The sequence below is a fragment of the Oryzias latipes genome, chromosome 3 (genome assembly GCF_002234675.1).
Source record: "Oryzias latipes chromosome 3, ASM223467v1".
Taxonomy (NCBI): Eukaryota; Metazoa; Chordata; class Actinopteri; order Beloniformes; family Adrianichthyidae; genus Oryzias; species Oryzias latipes.
Window position 1 is genome coordinate 10,358,945 of NC_019861.2, and position 24,318 is coordinate 10,383,262.

Sequence of the window (24,318 nt, forward strand, 5' to 3'; positions counted from 1 at the left end):
TAATTTATCGTGTTGTGACACCTTCACTTTTTCCATACCATCACAGTGTCATGATCACATTAGTGTTTAACTGCTTTCTCACATGTTCATCGTGTTTGTCAAGGCTGTAGATATTTTCATCCCTACAAGAAAGTTGTAACTTTGAGTTAAGAAAGTAAATTATGTTTTAATCATTAAAGCTATTGCTGCATAACCTTTACAGGTTAAACTGCAGTTTTTCCAGCCAACCATGTTTAAGTTTTACTATTATTAATATTTCTATTTTTAAAATGTTCAGAAGAACAATGGCTTAAAAGAGTGGGATGGTTTTCAATTTTTTTTTTTACAGACCCAAATAATCTTCATCCATCCATCCATCCATCCATCCATCCATCCATCCATCCATCCATCCATCCATCCATCCATCCATCCATCCATCCATCCATCCATCCATCCTCTGAACCCTGCTACAGTTGGGTCAAGGTGCAGTACACCTTGACCAGGTGGCCAGCCTGTTGCAGGGCCACAAAAACACACACATTCACACTTAGAGGCATTTTAGGCCGAACACGAATTCCACCCCTACCCCTCCAGCTTCTCCGTACCCCTCTGATGGTACGGCCATTTGAAGCTGTAGTGGTGTCCGGACTTCTTTCTTTAAGGAGAAGCCGTAGTGACTTAGGGCTGGGTATCCCTCCGCTGCGCTCTGAAGCACAGAGCACTTTGCGCCAACGTAGATGACCAGCGAAAGTTGATGATGGTAGAAATGTCCAAATCAGAAGATACTTTTTTCTCCCCAAAGCTCTCTGTTTGGAGGGCTAAATGTAGGGGTTGGGAGGAGAATTTGGATTCAGCCTTAGAGTCATCAACTAACCTATGAAGCATGTTTGCTGTGTGGGTGGGGTCTCCGCAGAGCGCCCTCGCATCCACTGGGGGAGCATGCAGGCTCCACATGGGAAGGACCCAGCTGAGATTTGATCCAGAGTGCTAACCACTGCACTGCCATGCAGCCACAAATGATTTACCCGTACAAAAATATGGTGATCAGTCATCAACGAAGCTGGACAGCATTTGATTTAAAACATTTATATTTCTTTGAACCCTTTTGTGGTGTGTTTCTCCTTATTTTTTTAATGTAACAACTTTCTTCAAGATGTATAGCAGGTGAGGTTGCACATGGAGAGAGTGAGGTGGCCGCCGCCCAGTGGGACATGCCCGGAACAACTCCCCAGGGAAGCGTCCATGAAGGCAACCGGACCAGATGCCAGAGCAACCTTAACTGGCTCCTCTTGATGTGGAGGAGAAGTGGTTCTACTCCAAGCTCTCTGTGGGTGACTGAGCTTCTCACCCTATCTCTACGGGAGCGCCCGGGCACCCTACGGAGGAAGCTTATTGCAGCCACTCTTAAAGCCCCGTGTCTTGAAAGTACAAAAATTTAGGATTGTGTCAGTAAGGGCGTCCAGCGTGAAAACTTTCTGCCAAACTACCTGTGCAAATCAGTGGAAAAAAAACTGATCTGCTGTGGCGACCTCTGATGCAATGTGTCAAAAGGTCAACAACAGCAACTCAAAGAATCAAATATTGTATTGCCTAAATTGACCACTAGAGGATATGTTTCAGAAAAAAGCCAATTTTCATCAAATCCTTTATTAAAAAGTCAGAATTTAAACTTAAAGTCCCACTTTATCTTTGAATCGGTTGAAAGTGTTCCCAGTGGTCTTTTTTATCATAATTATTCTGTTTTTAAGCAAAATAAAAAACAGACAAATAGGTGTCAGTGTCTAGAACATTGTTTCAGCAGAGCGGCAGGAGTTGTTGGCGGGACTTTGAGCACAGAATAAGCCTGCCCCCACTTCCCATCATCCATCCGTTTTGCGAGAAATATTGGACCTATATAGCCGTACAGTTTAGGGCCAAATGCCAGCTTGGATGATGAAAACAAAGACGTACTTGGATCTACCCAACTACAGGCAGAAGCATCAGAATGGAGCGGAGAAGGGACCTTGTGGCCTGTCAACTGTCACAACAGCAATTGTCTGCTACTGATTCACAACGATTTGAAAAAAGACATACCCAGGAATGGATTTTTAAGCTTAATTTTCTTTATATATGTTCTCCGTCATGAGGAAAATGCCACAAGAACACGACACAAAAAAACATGACTTTCATTTGAATGGCGTCAACGGCATGCACCTTTGCAGACAGGAATGTTGCTGGAGCCTCCAAAACTGGATTGTATTTGAATTGTTAGCATTAATTCATTATACAATGTTGAAACAACAATATATTTTCAAAAGAAGCTTCCACTGAAGAAAGAAGCAAAAAACAAGAAAGTCTTTCTGATGGTGCATTCCTAAAATTCACCTTGCAATGTAACTGAAAAATCCTCTGCTGAGTATCTCTGAACTCCATTTGAATAGACAAATAATCCTTGTCTGCCTTTTGATATGAATTTTAAAAAGAAACTAGAATTATCAGGGTGTTTTTTTCAGTTATTTGCAGATAACTCGAGTTTTTGTTCTCCTCAGTAAACTATGCCAAAATGAGGTCTTGGAAGAGAACAAAACACCTTGAGCATTTTTATGTCAGTGGTGTCACGCAGAGTCAACTAGACAGTATTCAAATGATTTTCACACATCTGAACAGAATTTCTGTTGTTTGGATTCCTTCTGAATAAAAAGTATAATTTAGGGAAAAGTAATAAAAAAAAGGTCAGAGCGTGCTTCCAGCAAATGTTTTTTGACAAACAGTGATTTTATTATTGCATAGCAAATGTTTCCATGCAGTGACTGCATATTTACCATCCCCTGCAAACACAAACAGGAATATGTAATGTTTTCTTTTCTTTTTCTTTTTCTGACTGGAGTACAACACAAGCACTTAGGTGTAAATGGTCATACATAAAAAATTGATGGAAAGGAAAAATACAAAAATCTTTTCAAAGAAATCCGAAATATTTCAAAGTAAAAGCTTCTGGCTACAAATAATGCTACGTTCACTCTGAACACCATATGCTGAACATACATTTCTGAATGCAATTGATCGCATCGGACGATAAACTGTGGAATGAGGTCTTTCAACACAAAAAATATGGTATTCTGTGGTCAATATTTTTGCGATTGCTCAGGAAAGTGTTCCTACGGTTTTTGAGTTTAATTAAAGCACTCGTTTGTTCCTTTTTTTCCCCTAAACCCACTTTTTTAGTCGTATTTAGATTTTTTTTACTGTGCCACAATGTCACAAATGTAAATGAAAATACTTGAAAATGAGGCGTTTTTTTAAAACAATTATTTTATATACGTGTCATGATTAATTAATTGCACAAAAAAATTAATTACACGACAGCACTAAGTACAACCCTTTACATTTTTTATATCTGACGACTGTGGGATTTTAGTGCCTTTCTGAGTGCAAGAAGTGAATGTCTGAGGCAGGGAGTGTGGTCTAAAAGTCCGGCAGACTGTAAAAAAAGAAAAAAACAAGGACAATCAATGACAAGCATGACATTAGGTACAAGATACAGAGTGTAAGGCCGGAGTAGGGGTAGAGGTGAGCTGTAAAGCAGCTTGAGGAGGAAACGGCCAATGTATCAGTTAATGTATTGATTTCTTGGCCCAGTTTGAGCACTTTACCTGCCTGAACTAATGCGCTTGGCGATTCTGTTGCTTTTCCTGTCCAGTCCAATGATCTCAGTCAAAACCACCTCTGTTTTTGCTCTTCTGTTCATGAAAAAGGGACAACTCTGTAAACAGTGAACCAGTACTAACATGGAAGCAGAAAATGACAGAAAATCAGCTGTTCTCCACAAAAGAGAGAAGACCAGACACGCGTCAAGATCTGGTTTATGTCAGGATCAAACGGGATCACAGGATCTCTCTTGGTCCAAGCCCTGAGCAACTGGGAGGGGAAGGGGGGGGGGGTTTGCTCCATACCAATGGCCCCGCCCCAAAGTTTAGAAGCAACTTCCTAATGATACACAGCCGCCCTGCAGAAATTATGTCTAAATCAACAACATAGCTTTGGGGGATTTTGCCAAAAAACAGCATAATCCTAATTAAAAGACCACGAGGAACGCTTTTACAATAAATCAAAAGATGATTGGACTGGGACTGTAAACAAGTGAATTTCATTTATCCCTTATATTTGCAAAACAATTACATTTATGATCAAACAGCTGAGTTCCTAAAAACGAGACTATGAACGTGTCATGGACGAGTTTTTACAAGGGCCTGCAGTCTCATCTAAAACCTTTAAATCTGAATATTTATGATGATAGTCAGGAAACACACTGTAAGATGTGGCGCAGTCTGAGCAATCAATCTTTGGGTTACTCCACTACATAAACCAATTTCTTCAACTAAATCACCAAGGATGCATGTTAACTTCTTTACAGGCCAAGCGTTGTCTGGTCAGCAGAAAAACAAAGCTGGCGCATAAGAAAAACAGGCCATGTGGGAGAAAAGTAAAAAGAACAGCAGGAACGACTGCAGCCTAACTTACAGCAGTGTTTATAAGAGTCATTCTGAACTCGCATCCCCTCTCACCTCTCAATTTCTCTTTCTATTTAAAGAATTTCACGTTTACATTTTAGGCTCCTGGGAGAAGCACCATCGTAACACAGAGTGATACAATGTGAAAGCCTCAGTTACAGCAGAATTCACAAGCAGCCGTGACTGGTACTGACCTCTTATGCAGCACAGCCTTTTGCAATTTCAAAAAGAAATGTAAGCTGATGTGGTTCCATCTGAGCCTCGCCCAGCATGTGAGCAGCAAAAAGGTGTTTAGCCTCTAAGGGCAAAGTGCTGGCAGTTTATTTGCGGTGATCTGAAACAAACTGAGATTAAAGATTTTTTTTTTTTTGCCAAACTGTCAGCCTAAATCAAATCTTTTGCAACCCTATACTATTTTAAGATTCAGTAAATCTCTATAAAGGATGTCTGACATGAATATTGAACTATTTTTTGTAGTTGAAGGGGTAAGTAATTGAAAATGCATACAATATTCTTCTGTGTTCAATGTAAAAAGATAAGATCTCCGTGGAGCTCTTGCTCACCCTGTGTAGAGCATCCTTCTGCTATTATTGTCCTCCTCTCACTCTGATAGTCTGGGACACAATGAAATACTCATTTGTGCTGGAAGTAGGCTCTAAATCTGGCAAGTGTTCCCAACAGGGAGAAGGCTATATCTAAAGCCGACGGGTGTTTAGATGGACTCTTTCTGAGTCCTTCGACAGGTACGAGACTCAGCAATCTCCCCCTAGTACAATGAATCGGATGTTCTCTTTTTCCGTGGAGGTTGTTTTTTTCTTTATGGCAAAAAAGGGGTCTCTCTGAGAGAGCATGACCATCCTGGTTTGTCTGATTATGAAGCTCTTTTTTTTTTTGCTCTATGTTTATAGAATTATTTGCAAATAAATTTAATATATGTCCATCCATCTGTTCATCCATCCATTTATCTTCTTCCACTGGGGAAAGATGCCCAGACTTCCCTCTCCCCAGCCACTTCCTGCAGCTCCTCAGGGGGGACCTGAGGCTTTCCCAGGCCAGCTTCCTCCAGCGTATCCTTGGTCTTCCCGGGCTTCCGCCCAGTGGGACACGCCTGGAGCACCTCCCCAGGCCGGCATACAGGAGGCACCTGGACTAGATGCCCGAGTTACCTTAACTAGTTGAACTGGTTTCCCTCGATGTGTAGGACTAGCGGTTCTACTGCGAGCTCTCTCCATGTGAGCGAGGTTTTTACCCTTTCTCTGAAGCTACGTTCACACCGGCCTCGGAAACTCGCTCTTTTGGTCATAAGGGAATGACCATCTGTGTGAATTAAGTATATGTGTGTTTCGGGCTTCCGAGACCAAACCTCTTCCAGATGTGAGTACATGTGCTAGTATCAGGTAACGACAGACCTGTGAACATATTCTATAATTAACAATCTGTGTTCAGTGCATTCTTGAACACGCAGCACGTGGCCGTAAGGGGAAGCCCAGCAACGCAACAGAGGAAGTTCATTTTGGCCGCTTGTATTGTGGACATTGCTCTTTTGGTCATAAGGTGATGACCTATGTTAAGTATAAGAATGACCGGTAAATTGAAAGGTCAGTTTCTGACTGAGCTCCCTTTTCACCACAACAGACTGGCACTACAATTACAGAACAGCAGACACTCCAATATGCCTGTTGATCTCATACTCAAATCTTTCCTCATTCATGAACAAGACGCCAAAATACTTAAACTCCTCCACCTGGCCTCAGTCCATGGCCCTAGATTTAACATCTGTTTAACCTAAAATATGTCTGTCTGGAGAGACAACTATTCACTACAAATGCCATGTTAGGGTACAACCACAACATTTAAAGGCCATGTTGCACAGTCACTATGTCCACTTTGCACATATCTCATGCACGAAAATTGGTCATAAGTGAATGAATGCAGAAAAAGTGACAAAAGTTGTGGTCTTTAGGTGAATTTTTCACAGATGTATCATGAAAAAAAACATGTTTAAACTACGGAAGAAATACTAACAAACCACGCAAAGAGCACAAATCAACGTAGAAAAGGAACCGTGTGTTATTATATCAATATGCAATTAATTATTGATTTGTGCATCAATTACTTTATTTGAATGTGTTATGTGCGCTGTATACGCGACATAAAAGTTATACATCGGTGGTACATGCATAAAAAGTCAGTTAAAAATTTGCGAATGCGTTGTGCAAAAAACACGCACAATTCCGTAGATTTATGTATTATTGCATATAAACTATTTAAAATATGCGTAAATTGCATACGTCTCAACCAACCAAAATTTTTTAACAACTTGAAACCAAATTCACGTAAAGATGCGTCAGCTGAAACCCTCGACAAACATCTGTGCACATCAACGAATAATGAGCACAAGAAACACATGAATTAAATAAATCACACATGTATCACGAAAGACCGACATTCAATCTGTGGAAAATACACAAAATGACAGTCTCAAAGAATCCACAGAAATAAAAATAAAAAATTATAATGTCAACACATGGGCTTAAAACTTTAGTGGCTCTTTAATATGACAGTAATGAAAATTTAAAGCACAACAGAATCTGTTTCTATTGTTCAAAGACCGACATCTACTGTACACATGAACCTTATGCCAAACAAAATCCTAAGGGCTGTTTGTGACAGTACAGCAAAGTCCGGCAAAAGCACTGGTCTTAAGTGTATATGTTCTGGGTTTTAAGTAGTTGCTAAAAAGCTTTTTGTTTACTAAATTTACCAGCAAGGTCAGGTAAGACTCACTAAAAGCTTCTGGTTATGTCATCATTTCTATATTTTAAAATATAAAGTGTCTCGTCCTCTGACTACCACAAGATTGCAACCGGCAAATCATTCTATCCATCCTTCCATTTAGCCATCAATCCATTATCTACGTTTCGTTTTGCCCCAATCAGGTTCACTGCGATTGTTGGAGGCTTTCATGGGGTGAAGGTGGAATACACCTCTGACAGGTAACCAGCCCATCCTAGGGCTGTTCCCACTCCTTAAGGGTAATTTAGAGTTACTAAATAACCTAGGGTTAGGGCAAACCTGGCTCTGACAGTGCGCAGAGCCTAAACAGCTTACAGTACACCAGGAATGTGCAGGGAAACATGCAAATTCCACACAAAAACAACCCAGGACTGCTTACTGTAAGACAACAGTGCAAAATAACACACACCACCATGTAGCCCTGTTGATTTTGTTATTGACTGTGCACAACGCTCTAAAGCGTAGCAGAAAAATGTTGTCAAAAAACACATACAGTACTTTATGTTTTGCAAAGTTGACCAATAATGAAACCTTTCAAATGTAAAAGTATTTTTCTTTTTCTTCTGTATTGAAAAATGCCTTGTTTTTGAAACTGAAGACAATAAAAACAATTCTTACAGCCAAGGACTATGCCGTTGAGTCTGCTCAAATAACAACCGAGCTTCTGACTCTATAAGTGGTGGAAACAAGACAAAGATTGTTGTTCCAAACCTATAACAGTTAAGTCACATTTTATTAAAAGTGCACTTCCGCTAACTCAATTTCCATAGCATTGCCTGACGTGGTTGTTTTCCCACAGAGTAGAGTCATGAGTTTGTGTCATGTTACTTCTGAGCCTTTTCAAAGACATCCTGTGGTTCTATTAGTGCTAATTCTGTCATTTGATTAATTGTTTTAGAGATTAAATATCTATGACCTGTAAATAAATAATCGAATTAATCTGTTTTTAATCTAACCTAATAGTTGCTGTGAAAAAACTCATTTTGGGGGATTTTTATTTGAGTGTACTGCCAATGTGGAATAGTAAAAGATCAAAATACAGTTTTATAGTTTCCTTTAATCTGGTGGACTTGATGATTTTGAAAACTGGGAACCAACAGAAGAGAATTTAAAGAGGAGATGAGACAGGAGGAAGTAAAAAATTTAGATTTTGGATTTTCTTTGTTGTGACTGGACAAAAACAAGCTTTAAGTGGCAAACTTTCCCTCTAATATCATAATTTGTTTACCTTATCATGATGTTTAGTGCATATACACCACCTTCCTCCACAGCAGCAGAGCAGTGCGGTACGGGGTTCTGTAGCCGTTACCGTGACAACAAGTCAGACGAGTATCAAATAGTCCGTCTTTTCAGAAAAACAATTTACCCCTAAAAGATATCAAGATACTAATAGTGACCGTGGTCTAAGCGAGATAACGCCCTTCAAGGTGGACTTCGCAGAAGCAGCCATCTGATGCAACCAGACCTCCACTTTGTCCTTTAATTTATGATGATGAGCACTATCCCTTATAATAGATCATAGTTATAGATAAAAATTAGATGTGAAATGTGAAAAAAGGGGTACTTGCAAATTTGTGATTGTGATTAACCCGATAATTTGACATCCCTATCTAATACCAGCCATGCTTTTTTCTTTTCTTAAGTGGGCACCAATTAGCAGCTTGATATCAAACCATTCATCCATTTTATTAACTTACTGTTTCCCTTTTGGGGTCACGGGGTTACTGGAGCCTCCTTCAGATGGAAAGGTTGCCCTTCGGTCGCAGGGCTGACATCAAACCATGTGCATTTAACAAAGACTTCCAGATTGTTGTTACAACTTTTAATTCACTATCAAGTCTTCACATAAACGACCACGTCTCATCCAGTAACGCCCTTTACCCTTTCACACATCCCCTTATCAAATGCACAGCGACGACATTCACCTGCATGTGTACAATTTGTTCTGTTATCTCAGTCGAGGCCATAAGAGCTGCCGTGACGGGTTCCATCTTTTTCTCTGTGATTGTTCACATCACAGCAGCTGTGAGAGACAGAACACAGGAGCAGGCAGCAAGATGGAAGAGATTATCGCCTTCATGTTCTCCTTGCAACCATGTTTCAAGAGGAGAGTGGCTAACGGGCTGTAACACAGTGAGAAGCCAAAACTCAGCACCACTATAAATAAACCGCCTGAAAATGGAAGACCCGGAGAAGATAGAGACGAAGAAAGAAAGGAAGGAGTTAGAGCGGTGCAGGAGTAGAGGGGGTGTAATCAATAAATCTCTAATCTCTGGAGCATTCTGTCCTCCCTCTTCCTACTGAGTAGCCAGGAACCCACACTCTGGATAGACTTATGCCCACACCACTCCCTTTAGGTCTGACCTTATTATATGGCCTTAGAATGGAAAGAGGCTGATTTGTTGCTGCAGTGACCTGTTTGTCAGACACGATGACACCAGTCATCTCATCTCAGGGCAAAGTTAGAGCCAGGGGACCGACTCACCCCGGCAAATATGTGACAGAATATATCTCTAACTTTGTGTGCTAAAACTGTCAGCAGCTCGCTCTCGGAACGTCTACATTTGGGAGAAGTATCCACCAGCACGTTGAAAGACTGCAGTTCAGACCAGAAGCCGCTTTACATCTAAAGTGGCTGCGTCATGCTGTTTAATGAGATCTAGTCTTAGTCATTAAAGTATTCAGAGCAGCATTGTGTTCGCACAAAATGCTCATAAATATTGTAAACTGATCCTCCTTGCTTTTCTCGCTTCTACCCGTCTAAAACGAGATGCTCTGCTCGCGTGAGGGAAAAGTTCCTCCTGATTAGGGAAACACTCAGACCTCAACTGGATTTTCATGCAATTCTTTTCAGACGTGGGTCATTGCATCTCAATGCACAGAATCACAGAAGGTAGGGGAGGTTTTTAAACTGACAGATACGGTGACCCTGAAGTGCCAATCGCACCAACAAATCACTCAACGCAAAAACGTCTTTACGTCCAACTCCAACTGTTTTTTCTTCTATTGTAAAATTGTTCCCAGTGATCTTTTAAGTATAATTATGACGGTTTTATCCAAAATCAAAAAGCCTTTGTCATTTTTAAAGACATATTTTATGCACAGCGGCAATAATTTAGTGCGGCAGTGTTGGTGCAGAGCAACCCGGCTTCCTCCCCGTCGCTAACAGCTCTGTTTGCACGCTCATGTGCGAGCTTGTAGTCTCAAATTAACATTAGCAGCACAAATGTAATGATGAGCAATATTGGATCAATCCAGAAGTACAGTTCTGAGCCACAAATTGCAAACAAAAAAAAAAAAAGTGTTAAACACTCATCAAAAGTTTTTCTTGTTTCGATTAATTAAATTTTAATTAACACACTTTTCACTCATCTCAACCTGGAAAAAATCTAGTAATTGATTTGCCTCAGGCGGGAAAATAAGATATTTAACTCTCCAGAGCAAATTAACTATAATATTTATAGCTTTAAAAAACAGGTAAACAAGTGTTTCTGTGCATGATATGAGTTCTAGTATCTGGGGCCATTTAAGCATTGTAACTTCAAAAATTATTATAGTTTTTAATTGTTTTTATTGTTTTGGCTAAAGGAAAGCTACAGAAATTTGTGGTACTGGTACTAATGTTTAGATAGAAAGTTTAATAAACATGCGGAATGTGGCACTTTTGAGTATTTATTCTTACAGAAAGGTAATTATTTTACTATAATCTATTAATAATTTGCACTATAATATTGTTTTCTGTATTGTAAATATTGTAAATTAAGTCATGGGAACTCAAATGGCACTGAAATGACCCGGATATTTTTCCCCATGTATAGTAACATTTTTTACGAATCACATTCATAAAAAAATATTTTTTCTGTTTATAAAATTATTTTATAATTTTTTTTAAAACCTTGAATTTAAGTTGCAAAGCCCTTGAATGACAAAATCTCTCTGTCCCTTTTTTTCAAAAAATCATATTTATCTAATGTTAGTCTTGGTACTTATTCACTTTTTTAACGGCAGAACGGAAAACTGCAGCAGGCAACCAAGAGAAAAGATAACTTCACAGATTTACAGCAACAGTAACAAGCCTATTTCAGACTCTCCTTTAAAATTTAATTACTTTTAGAGTTTCAGTGGCATTACACTATTATATATGTCAAAACCTTTGCAGCCTCACACGCCAGGAAATATGCTCACAAACTGTTCTTAGTCACTCCTAGATACATGCTCACACACTGAGGCGACAGCAGCGCCTGGTGATGTTCCAGCGCCTGGCCTACCCTTTTTGCATTGAGAATACTCAAATATTTTTTATTTGAAGGGATTATGTTTGGTATCATTTGAGTTGTTTACATGTGTCGCTGTCAGGCCCCTATTTTACTGTTTCTATATTTAAAGCCAACCAGAAAGGACGAAATGTTGCAGTAACTACAGAACACCTCAGAAAACAGCAATTTCCTAGAATCCAATGTAGAAAAGTCAGATTTTTTTAATCCAAAACAAAAATGATTCAAGTCTGGTTTAAAATTTTGTTTTGATGTGTTTAGTCTTATTTTCCATTGATAACCAATGTTAGATAGAGGTTCATTTTTTAATATTTGTTCAATTTTAATCAGAAAACAAGTTTTTTTGTTGGTTTGTGAATTCATATAACTCACTTAATTTGTCCCTTCTAAATGCCCATTTGCAGAACATTTACCTAAATGACATCAGAAGTTATCATCCAAACACGTTATTGTTATACTTCGGCACATTATCCAGTCAATTTCAAAATCAGTGTCTGTGTTTTCATAAATTTAATGTTGACGATGTTATTGCAGTAAAAAACTAAAAAATATTCATCTGTTGTTTATCCTGTTAATATTATATGAGCTATTGAACATCAGAATTCAAATACATTTTTGGATATCAAATAATATGTGGTAACATCTAAAATCAACTTAAATTAAGACCTTTTCCTGTCCTTTAATCAGACCGGCAGTGTTTTTTTCTTGTTTTGCATGTAAAATGACTAATTTGGAGATTTACAAACTGATCAAGAAAGGTAATGCATATTTTTCTTAAAACAAGTTTCATAATCTTAGACATGCTGTTGTTTTTATCTAAAATCAAGATCGATAAGATTATACAGCTGGTTTAAGATTAATAATCTTAGGTAGATTGACAAGATTTGCAGTGTAATGCTTGAAATGAGAGAAATTGTACCGTATTTTCCATACTATATGAGGTCAACTTAAGGTGTATCCAGACTGGACACTTTTGGTTTGCTTAAAGTGAACCAGAATTAGTTTTCCCTGAAAATCCAGAACACATTTTCAGTCTGAATTCACTAACGCAGAAACTGGTTCAGGACCGGGAACCACTCTCTGACCCATCTTTGGAGGTGGTCTCAGTTCATTTTCAATCGGACTGAGCTTCAGTTCGCTATGAGAAAATGGCTACCGTAGCTAATGTAAACAGATCAGGAATATACAGTAGCAACAGATGAGCCGTGGACAGATATAAAGGAACGATTGTTGTGTTATCAAACAGAAAAAAAGAGTCCTGTCATTTGTTAGAACGTTTATTCTAACACGGCTGAAAACGCTTCTTACATGCTTTTCTGTGTCTTGTTGCTGTGACGTCATCCTACAGGTTACCTTGTAGTTCCTTAACAGAATTCTCTTAAAACAATGCCATTACACCACAACGATAAGACACAGCCACTCATTGAATTGAGATCGGATGAATTTAGACTCATCAAAACAAGTTTGAATACTTCTTTTCCAGACAATCTATATGTCATAAACATTTATCAGCGTCCCTTCTTAGATGTCTGCCTGCAAGTAAAAAGTCTGACATTGATACAGACGTTTCAAAACTTGTGAGACAAATATAAAGTTTGAATGAACTAAAAGCGCCGGACTGTCATAATTACTGCCTCTAGTTGCTTTGCCTCGCCCTCGTAATTTCTGACCAATGAGTGAAGAGATCTTTATTGACATTGTTATGTTCACAAGCGGTTCAGAACAGGAAAGTCAACTTGATGGCAGTCTGATCAGACAAAGGGCGAGGTTTGGGAATTCAGACTAAAAATTAAGCAGACTGGGTCCAGACCAACCAGTTTTCCCAGTCTGAAAATACCCTTAACCCTTGTGCTATCTTATGGGGTCAAAATGACCCCATCCTTACATTGACGTGTTCTCCCTACCATGTCAAAGGTGGATAAAGGTGAAGAGGATTTCATGTAATCCATGGACACCAGTGAAGATCACAAATCATTGAAGAAAAAAGGTTCAGCGCACTGTCTATTGGGTCTAGCACTCCATAACCTGGCTCCACCCTACATTTCTGATCTTCTTCACATTTCCATTCCCTCCCGATCTCTCCGTTCCACTTCCTCTCTCCAACTCAATGTCCCACCTGCCCGTCTTGCCACCATGGGGGGCAGAGCTTTCAGTCGCTCCGCACCTCAGCTATGGAATTCTCTTCCTCCAGATTTACGGAATACCGACACACTGCCACTATTCAAATCCAAACTCAAGACTCATCTCTTCAAACAATCATACAGTTAATCCATTCAGTTAACGCAACCTCATTTGTCTGTTTGTCTGTCTGTTTTTCTGTCTTATAATTTTTATGTATTTATCTTAAATGTTTTTTTATGTCTTTATGTTTACTCATGTTTTACCCTGTTAATTTCTTATTGATGTTTTATTCTGTTTTTAATATTTTAACCTTGTACAGCGACCTTGGGTGACTTGAAAGGCGCTTGAAATAAAAATGTATTATTATTATATTATTAGATGACCCAACTCCCAATGTTTACGTGCCTTGGATAGCACAAGGATTAAAAACCTTTTTTTTCAAAAAATAACAGTTTGCTTTACAAACTGGAGCACCTTAAATATGGATTAATTCTGGTAGTGTATACTGATGTCGAGCAATTTTAGGAGGTACACAGTGCTCTGTCAAAATGTCAGTGTGTTTATTTTTTTGGAGTTTCAAACAAAGTTGGGGCATTTTTTGTAAATAAGCTAACACGGCTTACTTGTAGCAGTGTTGGATTGTGTTTTATCATGTAGTAATAATAGACATGTTAGATTAGTCACAGTAACATTTGTTTTAGCAGTATCAATCAATAGTTAATGAAGCCTGACTGACTGACTGACTTACCTGTGACTCTTTTGTCTTACTTAATGCATCATAGTTTGGTACACCTTATATATGACAGAAGTTTGAAAATAAACCTTTCAGTGTCTTAAAATCCGGTGCGCTATCTAGTGCAGAAAATATGGTACCCCAACAAATGCACAGTAATGAATACATCCAGGCAAGTGAGACAGCTGAACACTTAGTGCACAACAGTTAAAGCCCTAATAAAAAAGTGGCAGTTTCAGTTGCTGCATAAAAACTTAGTTACTCCATGTTGATCAGGCCCAAGACATTTTCACTGCTATCCTTCCTGTGCGAATAACTATAATGTATCACCCCTTGCTCCAATGCATTTTAATATCACCTGAATCTATAAACCTCGAGAAATGCAGCAGTTCCTCTTCAAGTGTTTACTGGAGCCTCACTGTGTTATTGTAAGGCTTTCTGTATGGTTGGGATGATTGTATGGCAGTGTTATTAGTTTTACCCACACATTTTTATGGGAAATCTTTCAAAGAAACTGTTAAAACAGGGAAATATTTTCATATACTTCCACATTACCATTCACAAATTCCACAAAAGCTCTTATGAGGAGAAAATAATCACTCGCTGGTGTTTAGATTTTGATTGAGTAAGCTATGAAAGGCTGTGAGTGTCTCTGAACCCACCCATGAATCTTGTTGATTAATGATAAAAGCAGTGGGAGTTAATAACTATGAAATATTAGGCCATTACAGGGGGCTAGTATTTGCTCTTTAAGACACACCTGGTGCAGTCAACTGCCCTCATGTGACCTGACTTTTTCAAAACTGCACAGAACAATCATCAGGCTTAATGACTTTGAAATGATGGACACAAACGCCAGCACTGATCCCACCCCATCACCCACCACTACAGCAGTGGCAGGAGTGAGAGGTTAATAGAGGCTTATGCAAACGTAAACTAGTGTGAAAACCAATCAACTCTTTTTATATCTCATTTTATTTCAGCAGCAAATGCTATTTACTATGAACTTTCCAAACTACCTCAGCAGTTCTCAATTGGGTCTACCAACAAATCTACAACACGTCTGGGTGTAAAAATTCCATATGACCGTTAACAACAGCTAAACACATGCAGCAATTTTTTTTTTTTAATTCTTGTTTTTTAACTGAAATGATTATGTCCTCACTGTCATGTTTCTTAAGATGCGTTTACTCCAACGCAATTTTATGAGTCGAGAATTCGCTACTATTCACATGTTCAAAAGTGTATTTTCTAATTAGCACAAACATTTGGATCTGGGAGGAGCTACAGCTAACCTTTTTTTTTCACTGGCTCAATGCTACATTTTGGAAGACATGGATGATGTTGAGACAGCTGCTCAGATTGATTTGTTTTGGAGAGCGCTGCAAAGGCGCCATGTCTGAAATCACGAGATCATTCAAATATCCTCCCAGTCCAGTCAGGTTCACCATCTCCTACAGAAGCTGTGTCTGAATGACGGCCACTTTCAACGGTACTTCCGTCTCTCTGTGACTCAGTTTGATGACTTGCTGTCCCACACTGGTCCGCAGAAGGACAAAAAAAAAAAACAATGGAAAGGAACTTTTAATTCTTATCTCAATGCAAATATAACGAAAACATCATAAAACCTATATCACCCTTCATAGCATATGTAATACATGCATTTTTGAGACCCAAAGCTTACTAACATGATTCAAACTGCCCTGTAGTTCATCTTCGTGCCACTAGGGGCAGCAGAAGGGCTTTTTCTGGTCATTTCAAAATGGCTGCTTCCACGAAATCTCAAACAATTTTAGTGGGAAAAGTTAGGCTAATTTTCTAAACTTCTTGGTGAGAGTAACTCATCTCTTGTTATTTATTTTTAAAAATTACTACTTTCTGTATTGACAGAATGTAAAATTTGTCAATAATCAACCATTTATAATAAAGTTACGTCATTTTAAATCTGTGTGGATCAAATTTGAGGTAAATAATCATGTCAATATTTTTGTGTTATAAAATAACACTGTTGTGAGCAAAAACTGACAAATCAACCAACTGATCATTTTTGAGACCATCTTTATCTCATTAAAATGTATTGCAATTTTTTGTGGATTTTTATTAAATGTTAATAAAAAATCTTAATTCCTCCAAAACTGAATTTTCTGTCAATTATTTCATGTAGTGAGCCATACAGGGTGAAGTTTGAGATGTACACAAACGGCATCATCTATTAAACTCACCCACTGATCACATCATCATCACTTAAAGCTAAGTTCCTGATTGATAGACACAAAGTTTGGGTTTTTTAACTCTTTTTGCTGTGCCGTGTCACTTACGAAATACTCTGAGCCACCTGCTCAAAAAGGACCCCGACTGTGTGTTTACATTGACTTAACATTGAACCACCACCATGCCTCAGACATTAAATCGTGTTCATGTGAACACATGAACAAAAAAAAGATCAAGTAATTGTTTGGGAATAATGAAAACACTGCATGTGCTTGTGTCCTGCAGTCTATTGGTGCTTGTGTGTTTTTGTTCATTCCTCTTTCTGGATTGTCTTTGTCTCTAAAGCTCCCTGCTCACCTGTGCCAAATCTCATTAAGCTCAGTTTAAATATGAGTTTCTCTCCACTCATTCCCTGTAAGGTTTCTAGTGAGTTTAGTGGGTCAGACCTGCTTTCTAGTCCCTCAGGTGTTGTTTCTAGATCCAGTCTGTGAGCTATGAGGTGCAGTCTTTCCATTGGTGAACACTGGTTATGAAAGTGCTATCTCTTCCTTCCTTGTCTGATCAGGCGTGTCATCCTGCAATAAACCTTAAATAAAGTATCACTATGATTGCAAGTATCACAGTAATCCACATTCTTCATGTTAGTTGCTATGCAACTCACCAATTAAAAAAGCCACAATGGAATACTTGTTTTATTTATATGATTTGCATCTAAGCTTAAGGTTGGAAGTCTTGACCGTAAAACTATAACAGCTTAGGCTTAGTTTTAATGATTTTTCTCAGAGCTTAGATGGCTTCATTTGATTTGAAAAAATATGCTCTCAAGTGAAGTTTCACTGAGACTTCAGAGCACAGGAGTCATCAAGAGGGGAGATAAAGAGTTACAATCTAGTAAAGAGGGATTTTTTTTTACACTCTTGAAATTTTCAGTGAAATTGATTTGCATTGTACTTGTAAGGTTTGTATTTGGAGAACGGCAGAGCAACAAGAAGGCAGCTGACTGGTAGAATGAAAGGCCTCAGGTGATAGGATGGAAAGTGTCATGATTCGAACGAGAGTTCCGGAATGACCCAGATGCTGGAACCCGGAATGAGACTTGACACAACGGTAAGTATTAAGTGGTTTAATTTGAACGTGAGATTGACAGGGCTTCCTTCCTCAGGCAGAGAGGGCGTGAGCAGGCTGGTGGAAATCTTGAGCGGGAATCTCCTCGAGGATGAACTGCGGCGAGAGCGAGGCTTGAATCCAGACAAGACGAGACGCAGGCTGGAGGTTACTTGAGATGGCGTGGGCGAAGCTTGAAGCAAGGCGAGGCGAGGCGGCTGGCTGGAGGTTTCAGGGTTGGCGTGACTGCAACGTGGAAGGACTGCGACCAGGTGAGGATCCGGAAGGTTAAAGTCCTGAAGCAGAGCGAAGACAAAAACATGAGCTTGGTTCTTTGAAACTGAGACAACAAACATGAGCTGACCAGACTATGCACCATAGGAGGAACAACGAACTGGCACCGGCTGATGATCCAGGAGGAGCTTATGAAGGAAGGTGTAGATGAGGTGAGTGGATCCAGCTGGTCGCGTCCAACAGAGAAAGGAGGGGGGAGGAGGGAGTAGCTGCCAGGCCATGACAGTACCCCCCCCTCAACGACCGCCACCAGGCGGTCCAGGGCGACGATCAGGATGGGCAGCGTAGAAGTCGTCGATGAGGGTATGGTCCAGGATGAGCGAACGCGAGATCCACGAACGTTCCTCCGGACCATACCCCTCCCAGTCCACCAAAAATTGGACCCCACGACCACGACGCCGGACGTCCAAGACAGCAGAGACCGTGAAGGCGGGAGCCCCATCGATGGTACGGGCGGGTGGCGGGGAAGTGGACGGCGGGCACAACGGGCTCTCAGAGACCGGTTTGATCTGTGACACGTGAAATGTTGGGTGGATCTGTAGGGCAGCCGGGAGACGAAGTCGAACACATGAGGGGTTGATGACCCGCTCAATGGTGTAGGGACCAATAAACCTGGGGGATAATTTACGGGACGAAGCCTGGAGGGGAATGTTGCGGGAGGACAACCACACCTTCTGACCAGGTTGGTAATCTGGACTCACCCCCCTGTGGCGGTTGGCTATCTGGCGGTTACCCTCGGCGGTACGGAGAAGGGCGGCCCTGGTCTGAAGCCAGATGTCCCGACAACGTTGAAGATGGAGCTGGACCGAGGGCACCGCCAGATCCAATTCCTGGGAAGGAAACAGTGGGGGTGAGTAACCCAGAGAGGCCTCAAAAGGGGACAAGCCCGTGGCGGTGGAGGAATGATTGTTGTGGGCATATTCTGCCCAAGCCAGATACTTTGACCAGTCAGATTGATTTTGGGACGCCAGGCACCTGAGAGCGGCCTCCAGCTCTTGATTGGCCCGCTCCGCTTGGCCGTTAGCCTGAGGGTGGTAACCGGAGGTCAAACTGACCGTGGCCCCCAGGGCAGAGCAGAAAGCCTTCCAGACCTGGGACGTGAACTGGGGACCACGATCAGAGACAATGTCACAAGGTATACCGTGATGCCTGAAGACGTTATCGACGAGGGCGTCGGCGGTCTCGGAAGCGGTGGGCAACTGAGGGAGAGGGATAAACTGGGCGGCCTTGGAGAAGCGATCAATGACGGTGAGTATAACTGTGTGGCCGTGAGAAGGTGGTAGCCCTGTAACAAAGTCCACCGCTATGTGGGACCAGGGGCGGCTCGGGACAGGCAGGGGTTGCAGAAGACCAGAGGGAGGTCTGTTGGAGGTCTTTGAGCGGGCACACGTGGTGCAGGCAGCAATGTACTCCTTCACATCGCGTTCTAAGGTGGGCCAGAAGAAGCGACGCCTCAGGAGACGAATGGTGCGATAAACCCCACCGTGGCAGGCAATACGGGAGGTATGACCCCAGGCGAGGACGTCGGACCTGAGGGAGTCAGGAACGTAGAGAGTGCCCGAAGGACTGACGACCCCGGCGGGGATCTCATTCTGGGCCTGCTGCACCTTGGATTCGATTTCCCAAGTGAGGTTCCCTACAAAACATGACGTAGGCAGTATGGTAGAGTCCGTGCGGTTTTCAGTGATGGAGTGAATCCGAGACAAGGCATCCGGCTTGACGTTACGACTGCCCGGTCGGTAGGAGATGATAAAGTTGAAACGATCGAAAAATAGACACCATCTGGCCTGGCGTGAGTTGAGCCGTCTAGCACTGCGCAGGTAAGCCAAGTTTTTGTGGTCGGTCCAGATGATGAATTGCTGTTCCGCCCCCTCCAGCCAGTGGCGCCATTCTTCCAACGCGAGCTTGATCGCCAACAATTCACGATTGCCCACATCGTAATTTTGTTCCGTTGGACTTAACTTGCGCGAAAAGAAGGCGCATGGTTTGAGCTTCCCGGTACTGTCCTCGCGCTGGGATAACACAGCTCCCACTCCAGAGTCTGAGGCATCGACCTCCACAATAAATTGCTTGGACACATCGGGTTGAATGAGGATAGGAGCGGATACGAAAAGGGTTTTGAGCCGTTTGAAAGCGGCATCAGCGGCAGGGTCCCAGATGAAGGGGCGATTGGTGGAAGTAAGCCGTGTGAGGGGAGCAGCAATGGTACTATAATCCCGAATGAAACGACGGTAGAAATTAGAGAACCCAAGGAACTGTTGGAGTTTCTTGCGGGATTGGGGTGTCTCCCACTGAACGACGGCCTCGATCTTGGCAGGGTCGGGGCGGATATTACCCGCCTCAATGATATAACCCAAGAAGGGGACGGAGGAAACGTGGAAAGCACACTTCTCGGCCTTGACGAATAACTGATTGGCGAGAAGTCGTTCTAGGACGAGACGGACGTGATGTTCGTGTTGTGTCTCGTTGGCGGAAAAGACAAGAATATCGTCGAGATACACGAAGACAAACCGGTTCAGAAAATCCCTGAGAACGTCATTCACCAACCGCTGGAACACTGCAGGAGCGTTGGTGAGACCAAACGGCATCACTAGGTATTCAAAGTGGCCCAACGGAGTGTTGAACGCCGTTTTCCACTCATCACCTTCACGCATGCGTACAAGGTGATAAGCGTTCCTGAGATCCAGCTTCGTGAAAATCATAGCTTGCTGAACGCAGTTGAAAACAGACTCGAGTAACGGTAGGGAGTACTTCTCTTTGACTGTGATCTGGTTTAATTCTCTAAAATCAATACACGGACGCAAGGTCTTATCCTTCTTCTCCACAAAAAAGAAACCAGCAGCGACTGGAGAAGAAGAAGGACGTATGTGACCCAGGGATAGTGCCTCCTGAATATAAGCCTCCATGGAGCTCTTCTCCGGACCAGAAAGATTGTACAATTTGCTCTTAGGGAGAGGTGCTCCATTAAGCAACTCGATGGCGCAGTCGTACGGACGATGTGGAGGTAAGGCACTAGCCCTGGATTTGCAGAAAACAGAACGTAGGTCATGGTAACAGGTGGGTATGTTAGTCAGATCGATTTCTTTATTAGACCCTGGGTCAGGTAACTTGGTGTGGGGTACAGCCGACTGCAGACAATTAGCCATACAGTAGGTGCTCCAGTTGGAAACGCGGGATGACCCCCAATCTAAACAGGGGTTGTGCTTTTGGAGCCAAGAGAACCCGAGAATTAAGGGTGTCTGCGGACATTGGGTGATGAAGAAGTGATGGTACTCCCGGTGGTTACCGGAGGTAAAAACGAGAACCGGACCGGTACGTTTGGTGATGCGTGACAATTGTTTGCCCCCCAGCCCTGCAGTATTTACAGCGTTGTCGAGGACTTCGACAGGGAGGGAGAGTTCATGAACGAGACTTTGGTCCATTAAACTATGTTCGGCCCCAGAGTCAATAAGTGCTTTGGTTTCCAAAATCTTGCTCTGATTACAGATCTTGACAGGAACATACAGAAACTTGGGAACATGAAAAGTTTCAGAATTAACCCCCCGTGGCCTGTCACTTAACGGGGGGTTCGGGGAATTTAAACGAACAGCGCATTGTGGGACCTGATGACCCGCCTGCCCGCAGTAAAAACATAATCCCTCATCACGACGTGTCTTTCTCTCCTCTAGGGAGAGCTTGGAGTGACCTATTTGCATGGGTTCTTCTAGTCTAACAGGAAGTGAAGCTGGTTTAGCTGGAGCAACCAGAGGTAAGTGACGAACGGAATTGACAAGGGATGACGGAGGCTTACTTTTCTGCTCAGTATGGCGTTCCCGGAGGCGAAGGTCTGACCTTAAGGCGGCTGTGACGAGTTCTTCAAAAGTGTCCGTCTCTGGCTGGGTACAAAGGTGGTCTTTAATGCGCTCATTCAAGGACTGGTAAAAAATTCCCTTGAGCGCGGGATCCGGCCATCCAGCCTCGACAGCAAAAATTCGAAAGTCTATGAGGTGTTCGCTTACCGGGCGGTTGCCTTGTTTGAGACTTAGCAACCGCCGGGTGGCTTCTTCCTGCCTTCGGGGTCGGTCGAAGACGAGACGGAATTCTCCCAGGAAGCGTTCGAATGGGAGATGCGTGATGGGATGAGAGGCCAGGAAGGCTTGAGCCCATTGCAGCGCCTTACTGCGGAGAGAATTTACTATTAATGAAATGCGAGCGTGATCGGCATGATAATACCTGGGAGCTTGTTGGAAAATCAGGTCACATTGTAGTAGGAACCCTCCACAGGCAGAAACATCCCCGAAAAAGGGTTCCGGCTGTAGACGGACGTTTTCCGGGGAAAACTGGGAAGCGGAAGTGGCACTGTTGCCGGAAGAAGTGGAGGCGGCACCGGAGGCGAGGTTAGTGGTTTGCCCGGTCAGTTCCATTAGTGATTGCGTTATGCCGTCGAGACGGCGAAATAGTTCCTGCTGGGCGGAGGACATTTGCGTCAAAGCGTCAGCTTGGCGATTCAACAAGTTACCTTGGAAGGCAATGGCGTGACGAAGTCCCTCCGGGTCAGCTGGGTCAGGTGTTTGGCCAGTTCGTTCTGTCATGATTCGAACGAGAGTTCCGGAATGACCCAGATGCTGGAACCCGGAATGAGACTTGACACAACGGTAAGTATTAAGTGGTTTAATTTGAACGTGAGATTGACAGGGCTTCCTTCCTCAGGCAGAGAGGGCGTGAGCAGGCTGGTGGAAATCTTGAGCGGGAATCTCCTCGAGGATGAACTGCGGCGAGAGCGAGGCTTGAATCCAGACAAGACGAGACGCAGGCTGGAGGTTACTTGAGATGGCGTGGGCGAAGCTTGAAGCAAGGCGAGGCGAGGCGGCTGGCTGGAGGTTTCAGGGTTGGCATGACTGCAACGTGGAAGGACTGCGACCAGGTGAGGATCCGGAAGGTTAAAGTCCTGAAGCAGAGCGAAGACAAAAACATGAGCTTGGTTCTTTGAAACTGAGACAACAAACATGAGCTGACCAGACTATGCACCATAGGAGGAACAACGAACTGGCACCGGCTGATGATCCAGGAGGAGCTTATGAAGGAAGGTGTAGATGAGGTGAGTGGATCCAGCTGGTCGCGTCCAACAGAGAAAGGAGGGGGGAGGAGGGAGAAGCTGCCAGGCCATGACAGAAAGATTTTTAATCCATGTGCATGACGGCTCGACTGCAGAGACCTAAAACAGCCGGTTAGTGTGAACAGTCTCAGGCACCATTTCGGTTCATCTTCTTCCAGCGCTATTCTCACTCTTCCATCAAGGTTCCTTCTTATAGATAATCCTCTCTTTATCAGGCTCTTCTTGTTTGGTGTTCCTGGTAAACACTGGTATCCAAATGCTCCAATTAATGGTAATGCTGTCCTAAATCTGATGAAAATTAGTCATAAATGAATATACATGGAAAACGTGATACGTGAAATCTTTACAGATGAATCATGATTGAAGCACGTTAAAACCCCGGATAAAGCATGAACAAACCATGTAAAGAAGAAGTAAATCAACGTAGAACATAAACCGTGGGGTTCATTAGTGCAATCATTAGCAATTTGGGACCAAAAAATTGTGAACAGCTCAAAACCGAATTTATGTGAACCCTTGACGGACATCTGTGCACATCCATGGATGACGAACACAGGAACCACTAATGTAATACATATATCATGCATGTATCCTGGGAGACCGAAATTTCGTTTGTGGAAAACACGCAAAATGTACCTAGTGGCTGTGTTACACAGCCAAGTCAAGTCACACATCCACTATGCTTGGACAAGTTGAAAACACAGAGGAGCTTGCTGGAGCATGACAGAGGTGCAGGGGCAAGCAGTCAACAATATCCAGGGCAAAACCACAGGACAGCAGAAATGCATGTATGCATGTGTTTGATGACTTAAAATTATTGACTTAGTTTTGAGCTCCTTGGTTGTAATTTTCGTTTTGATCCGCAGACTAAACCGACCTCCTAATTGATGTCATGTTCAGTGCAGAGAAAAAGATGGACGTTAGAGATATCGGCCGTGGTGCAGGGCGGTTGACCTCTGAGTGAAAGATTGCAAGTTCAATTCCCACCTTGCCCTCCCATATGTCTTCGAGGAAGGTAGAAAAGCGCTGTACAAGTATACGCTATTTACCATATCTATCCGAAGTTATGAGCATTTGCTGGAATTATGATTTTAAGTGTTCACAAGCTGAAGTGACAGGAACCATTCCTGTTGCTTGTACCCTGCTGATATTGTGATTGCAGTATCTCACCAGCCACAGCAGTTTGCCAAGAAATCTGCTGAGCAGTCACGCCTTACCATC

The 24,318-nt window shown here is 42.3% G+C and overlaps 1 protein-coding gene and 1 long non-coding RNA gene across 3 annotated transcripts in view; both read right to left on the reverse strand.

Moving 5' to 3' along the window:
- tspan4 (tetraspanin 4) overlaps positions 1–24,318 on the reverse strand; it is a 287,641-nt gene that overhangs the window by 159,836 nt on the left and 103,487 nt on the right. The window lies entirely within an intron of this gene.
- LOC111947015 lies at positions 17,713–18,125 on the reverse strand. Its single transcript, XR_002872844.1, has 2 exons — positions 18,085–18,125; positions 17,713–18,004 (listed from the first exon to the last, which is right to left on the reverse strand). It is a non-coding gene; the product is annotated as an uncharacterized LOC111947015 (long non-coding RNA).